Source organism: Podarcis vaucheri, assembly GCF_965113315.1.
Source record: "Podarcis vaucheri genome assembly, chromosome: 1".
Lineage (NCBI taxonomy): Eukaryota > Metazoa > Chordata > Lepidosauria > Squamata > Lacertidae > Podarcis > Podarcis vaucheri.
The window spans coordinates 28,530,964-28,538,095 of record NC_138759.1 but is presented as its reverse complement, the minus strand read 5'-3'; the positions used below and the strand labels follow the sequence as shown (position 1 = coordinate 28,538,095).

The window sequence follows — 7,132 nt, the reverse complement described above, 5'->3', positions numbered from 1 at the left end:
ATGATGACAGCACACTACAACCCTGTCCGAATTAGCAGTAATAAGATGGATGGAGAGGAGCAAAATGCGCTTTGTGCTCTGCAGTGCTCATCAGCTCCCTTCAGTTTAGCAGGCAGGTGGTGTGCATGCATGTAGAAGAGTGAGGGGATAAGTCATTGCAGGATAACACCCCTGGAAGTGCAGCCTCCATGTTCAGAGGCAATAACTCAGTTGGTTAGAGAGCGGTGCTGATGACGCCAAGGTTGCAGGGTCAATCCCTGTATGGGACAGCTGCACATTCCTGCATTGCTGGGGGTTAGACTAGATGATCCTCAGCGTCCCTTCCAACTCTACAATTCTGTGAATATGAGATGCAGTGAGTGAGAGGCTGTTGATTTCATGCTCTGCTGGGAGCTTCTCAGAGGTATCTGGCCAGAAACAGAACACTGGAACAGATAGAAACTTGGGGAAGGGCTTTAGCCCACTGCTACAGCATCTGCTTTGCATGCAGAAGATCCTGGGTTCAATCCTTGGCATGCCCATGTATTATGAGAAAGGGAGAAATGCTTTTCTCTATCTACTTTCTCTATGCCATACTTAATTTTATAAACTTCTACCATGTCATGATCAGGGAGAGAAGGGACAAGAGAACCAATCTGAGGACAGTGACGCTTTGAAGCATGACGCGTCCTGTGACTGTGGAGGCTCCTCACATAATTCACACCCTGTATAACTTGGGTTCTAAGTCACATGGGAATCCTATCTGAGGGCAGGAGGCTCAATGTTCCAGAACTTCATTGTTGGTGGTGACTGGGATGGCAGTGTGGGGCAGAGCATTGTGTGCTCACACTTGCTCTCCTTGCTCACCTGTAGGTTTTCCAAGCAAGCAGAAAACCTGCAGAATCCTTAACATGTGAACACATTTCAAGTTAATTATAGCCGCGTGTTCCACTCCTTCTGCACTACCAGCCGATAAATCCTTGCCTGCTCATGAAGCTTACTGGCTTAGAGCCACAGTTAAAAATAACTCAGACTTTCTTTTCAGGAGAAAAAAAAGAGGGGACTCGTATAAATGATACCAGAGTTTATAGCTTGTCCAGCCTCTGGCAAATGTAGCACAATGTCCCTTACCTGGTACACAAAAATTGCTTGCATGAGAGTGGGTGGAATGAAGCAAAGGGGAAAGCGAGAAGAAAAATCCAATCATTGACTTAGAAAAATCTAATTCTCCCCAGGTATATTGAAGTCTACAAAGCAGTTATCTTGCAAGTGGCTGGAGGCAACTGGTCATGTATCCCCTAATAGCACCGCTTAGATTACGCTTGGTTTCCATGATTGTGACAGGGCACCTGGGTCATGGTGTCAAATGCATGTCTCCTTTGCTTGGATCCCTTCCGAACTACCCACTGTTCACAGCTTCTCCCCCAAGCCCAATGGAGAAATGAGTGGCCTGACAGCTCTGAGGAATACCTTTTAATACAAATTGAGAGAAACAGCTTCTGGAAGGGCACTGTTCCATTATTCTTGCTGGGAGAAAGGTTATTAAGCCTTGATGGAGTCACACTCTCTTGCTGAAGTATTTTTGTGACTGAGAGGCTGGTGTTTACCAGGCTTTGTGGGTGGAATATTGTGAGGAGCTGGGGAGGGAGGGAGACAAGGTGGAAATGAATTTGAAGTGAAATTAAGGACAGGTCAGGAAATACATGTCACTTGAAACAAATGGGGAAAATTCCCCTGACCCCCTAGAGTGGAAGGGATTCTCATCTGAAGGACAAAGAAACATATTTGGGCCTGTTGCATGAGGTAAACTCTCCCTGTGGCTTCTGAAGATTGAGGGCATTTGCATGACGGAGTGGCAAGACATACATTTCTCTTTAAAAAAATCATTTATCCAACCGCCTCATAGGATGAACATCAGGACAAGGGAGAGATCAACCTGCCCCATCCATTGGAGAGAGAAGGAGCAGCTGCAGGGAACTTGCTTGCTTCCCTCCATCCCTTCCAGAAATCCCTGGGATAAATTGCCACTTAATTCAAGAGGAGTTATTTTTAAAGAGACACTGTTCGACAGTGGAATTTGCTGCCAAGGAGTGTGGTGGAGTCTGCTTCTTTGGAGGTCTTTAAGCAGAGGCTTGACAACCATATGTCAGGAGTGCTCTGATGGTGTTTCCTGCTTGGCAGGGGGTTGGACTCGATGGCCCTTGTGGTCTCTTCCAACTCTATGATTCTATGATTGCTGGAATTTTGCTGCTAGTTTGCTTTTTTCCTCCCACCTCCCAATCCCTTTTCCTTTTGCATCGTCTTTTGGATAGTTCCTGCCCTCTGGGATGCCATCTTCTACTGATCACTCTTGGAACTTTTTTCATCTAAGGGAAGTTTAAGAAAACTTTAAATAATGAAGCAATGTCTACAATACACAGAAATATTGGAAGTATTGGAAATATTGGAAGAATGAGAGACAACCCAAGTGACTCACACGGAACGTTGAGGAAAGGTTCTGTAGAAATGCTGAGTATTGTATTATTATACAGAGAATTTAGAAATAATTTACCAAATTGGCAGGGAATTATATCACTCCTTGTTAATAGCTTCACAAACAATATCCAGTAGGTGGCTGTGATCTTTGTGCAACCACATGCCATGCAGCAATTAGAACAGTAACAAATGTGCTATCTTGTGTATGTGTGTGCTACTCAGGGACAGACAACAGGTAAGAACCCTCATCTAAATGCCTTACTTGTAGGTTTCCCAGAGGGAGTTGTCTTGCTCTGATTGGAAACCAGATTCTCAACCAGATGGATGAGCTCTGATCCAGCAGCGCTATTTTAACATGAAAAAAAACACCCTTATAGTAGCAATGAAGTTTATTTGACCACAATGCTCAGCGTGCTGTGTGAAATGTGCAGCACTTGCGGTACACAAAATTTGAGGTGAAATTCTTGGAAGTAGCCACAGATACTAGGGACTCAGAGACATTAGTCAAAATACAGCATTACAAATGTGTTATAACACTGTGACACCAGATGGCAATTGCAAGATTTACAATGGGTTTTTTCTCCAGAGCGTTTTTTTTAAATAGCTGTGTAGATCTAGCCTAGTTCTGATCACAGTTGGTGTCCTTTGCCATTGCCATGGAGGAGCTGTTGGGTTGCTGCAACTGCACAATGTGATCTGCCTCCACTTTACTTTCTGTGCGGTCACCAACCAATGGCACTGCCACTAATAGGTTATCTGTGGCTGTGCTTCACAATGGTCCCATCTAAATAAATGGGCCAGGGTGAAATATGGCAGTGGTCTTATGCTCATTGGGGCCCTTAACAGGGCCAAGGACTGCCAACCTTTTTAAGATCCATGGACATGTTTGGATTTTTGAGCAAGAGCTGTGGGCTTTAGCCCTTCTGGTCACTTTCTTCCCTGGATCAGTCTCCTCACAGAGAGACAGAAAGAGAGAGCATGCACACATAGAGAGCCTTTGCTTTTCTGAGGGGTCAGGGCAACAGTTGGCTCAGTAGAATTAATCTGAGCCATGAAATTCAAATGGATGATTGAATAATTGCTTTATTTGATATAAGTTATTTATTTTATAAGCAATTTTATAAGCAAAGTTATTTATTTTATAAGCAATGACAAACCTAGACAGCATCTTAAAAAGCAGAGACATGACCTTGCCAACAAAGGTCCGTATAGTTAAAGCTATGGTTTTCCCAGTAGTGATGTATAGAAGTGAGAGCTGGACCATAAAGAAGGCTGATCGCCAAAGAATTGATGCTTTTGAATTGTGCTGGAGGAGACTCTTGAGAGACCCATGGACTGCAAGAAGATCAAACCTATCCATTCTGAAGGAAATCAGCCCTGAGTGCTCACTGGAAGGACAGATCGTGAAGCTGAGGCTCCAATACTTTGGCCACCTCATGAGAAGAGAAGACTCCCTGGAAAAGACCCTGATGTTGGGAAAGATGGAGGGCACAAGGAGAAGGGGACGGCAGAGGACGAGATGGTTGGACAGTGTTCTCGAAGCTACCAGCATGAGTTTGACCAAACTGCGGGAGGCAGTGGAAGACAGAAGTGCCTGGCGTGCTCTGGTCCATGGGGTCACGAAGAGTCGGACACGACTAAACAACTAAACAACAACATTTATTTTATAAAGTTATTGTGACTTTTTTTGTATTGGCTCAGATTGTTATTACATGCGTATTCTTTGTTGTCTATTTTGCTGTTCCCACCCCCCAGCTTGTAAATTGTCTTGTATATAGTAGTATAGAAAGGTGGTATACAAATTAAAAGTGAAATGAAAAGCAATTGGGGCTGAAAGAGGAAGTGGGAAACTGCAGCACCCTTCCACCTTCAACTCTTTGCACTTTACAGTGTGTGTGTGGGGAAGTTAGCCACCCTTACCAGTTTATGACCAAGGGGACAATACTCACAGATTCTGCATTAATCTATTTAAAAAACCCCAACTGCTCAAAATGTGTAGCTCAAAATGTGTTTCGATGCATACTTCCTCTCAAAATGCATATTTTGATTCACAAAGATCAATTTCCACCAGCGTCTGTTAGGATATTTCCGTTCCACCTTAAAAGGGAGCAGGCTTTGTGAGTCACAGAGTCTGCGCATTTCCTGTTGACAGGAAGTTTATGTTTTCTGTTGCTTTCGTTTCTCTCTCTCGGTGCCTGGACGCTGAAGCAGGCAGTCATGTTTTTTCTTTGTTCTGACTAACGCTGAATAAACTTAAATAATACTCTCCTGCGTGCATCTTTCGCTGTGCATTATCTGCTGATAAGAGCATGCATAAGCTCTGGAATGTGGCAAGCTATTTCTGGAGCTCGTGTCGCTAATTGCTGATACTGCGTGTCTACGGGAGATCGATGGACGTCCAGAGGCGACGTGGGGCCATGATGGACTTTGTCTCCCTGGCAGTATCCCACAGCGTCCCTAAATTAAAGTCAAGTGCTCTTCTACAAAAGCTACTCACACAAATACCCAAATATGTACACATTCCTTTAGTTAAAGAGCAGGGTATAAAGAAGTGGATTCATCAGGTGGGTGGAAAGGAACGAAGTACAAAGCAGACTTACTGTTTGGAAACAGAAATTGAAGGAGAAGGAAGGGGGGGGGACCTGTGCCAAAGAGTGAATTCATTCCTAGCAAGATGGGGACAGAGACACTAATCCCTTGGAGAGGAGAGCGAGACAAAATGAGGTGGGACAGAGGGAGGCGTGAGGGGAGAGGAAAATTCCTAGCCGAAAACATACCCAGTGCCAGTGAAGTATTCTTTACCAAAGGAAACCTTTAAATCATTAATCCCCATTAGTGCCTGTATTTACATTAGCCACATTTATTTCCAGGCACAGCTGGAACGCCACATTTATGTATAATTTAAAATGTTAAGTCCTCTAATGTTGTTCACAGCATCACTATTTCATGAGGGCAGGGGAAAATGCAGTTTTTACTGGGAGTCTGCACAGATATAGGTCTGCCTTGCTGGCGCATTGTGTGGTGCATGCAGCCAGAGGCTTGGAGAAAGTTTTGACTCTTTGTAATTCCCATTCTCCACAAGATGCAGAGGCATGCACAGTGCTTTTATATGCGTAAACTCTGAGTTAAAATTGCTTTCCCTCCAAACAGTGATGCCGTGAACAACATTGGAGAGTTTAGCATTTAAATTCATCATAGCCACCAGTGTTCCCAGTAGCACTTGTTGATGTTCATCACTTCAGGTGGTCTCAAACAGCTCAGGGGAAATCTTTTTGATGGTTACCTCATCTGTTCTGTGCCACATGATTTCTGGGCACCACCCTCCATTTTGTGCATGTGTCAATAACTGTATTCCATGACTGTTCTTGACACTTATCCAAACACTGCTGTTTCTGTTTCTCTACGCTCCCTCTGCATGGCTCACATAATCCAGTCCTTGCAAATGCAACTATCACGAACAAATATTGTCATACTCACCATACAAGTGCCTTACTTGCAAATCTCATCAGCATTTATGTTTATTTTAAGTGTTCAGGTGACATTCCTCCAGAGAAGTACTGGGGATCATGCCCATTCCCCACCCTAACTTTATGGGAGAGCAACTCAAAGGAATGTCATAGAACTGATATTCTATTACCCCAAATAAGTTTGCTAGAAAGTCCTATTATCAGAGCTACAACTTTCTTCACAACATTCTCTTGTTCTTGAGTTGACGACTAGAGGAACAGCTGGTAATCTTCAGGGACCTGGATTTGGCCTGCTGGCTTCAAATTGCTGATGCTGAATGGTCCCTGTCAGGGGATATGTCGACATTCAGCCTTATGTTCAGCTAACTCATTAGGCCCGCCTTTTCATAACTCCTGCCATTTTCATTCAGCACTGACCTCACCCTGCTAGTTTATTTCTCTTGTAAAATAAAGCTTGTTTTGTTTTGCCTTGCTTGTTTTGTTGGTATGCTTCTTTGATAAATTCCCTCTTTGGGATCTAGGCTGATGCTGGCAAATGTAGAGTCGGAAGGCAAAAGACCTTGTAAACCTGCAGATGAAGGAAATGTAAAACAGCTCTCACTCAGATTCCCTTCTCTGTGTGACCTCCACTAAACAACTCTGGAAATAGCATTTATTTCACAGCTGTTGGGATTTTCTGAAGCCAGCCGGCTGCACATATGTTGAGAGTCTGCTGCCCTTTGAGGACAACTCTTTTAATTACAATATATACTTGCTAAGTGTAAAATTGGGAGTGGATCCAAAATGGGCCTAGGTCAAATTGACATAATACTGTAAGGTAGAGAAACCTGACATACTACAAGGCTAGATTCATATGGTTACTTTACCAAGAAGTTGAGTGGAGAGTGAAGGGTTTATTGAGTTTATTCCAACACTTTTCCTCCCACCTCAGAAGCAAATTCAGTCTTAAGAAGGAAAGAAGGAAAGAAGGAAGGAAGGAAGGAAGGAAGAAAGATAGAAAGAAAGAGAGAGAGAGAAAGAGAGAGAGAGAGAGAGAGAGAGAGAAGGCTCTTAACTCATCAACTGAATGGTCAGCAGTAGTGGAAAGTCATAAATATTTAAACCCTATATTAAATTAGCATGAAAATAGTCTCTCTTTAGGCATCTCATTGACCACTGTGAGAAAAGTATGGAATGTTGCCTTGGTCCAGCAGAGCTTTTTACTGTTCTTG

At 43.5% G+C, this 7,132-nt stretch overlaps 1 long non-coding RNA gene across 1 annotated transcript; it reads right to left on the bottom strand.

Moving 5' to 3' along the window:
- Positions 1-5,956: 5,956 nt before the first annotated feature.
- On the bottom strand, positions 5,957-6,868 carry LOC309527657. The gene is made up of 2 exons (XR_014217282.1): positions 6,788-6,868; positions 5,957-6,489 (listed from the first exon to the last, which is right to left on the bottom strand). It is a non-coding gene; the product is annotated as an uncharacterized lncRNA (long non-coding RNA).
- Between the last annotated feature and the right edge of the window lie 264 nt (positions 6,869-7,132).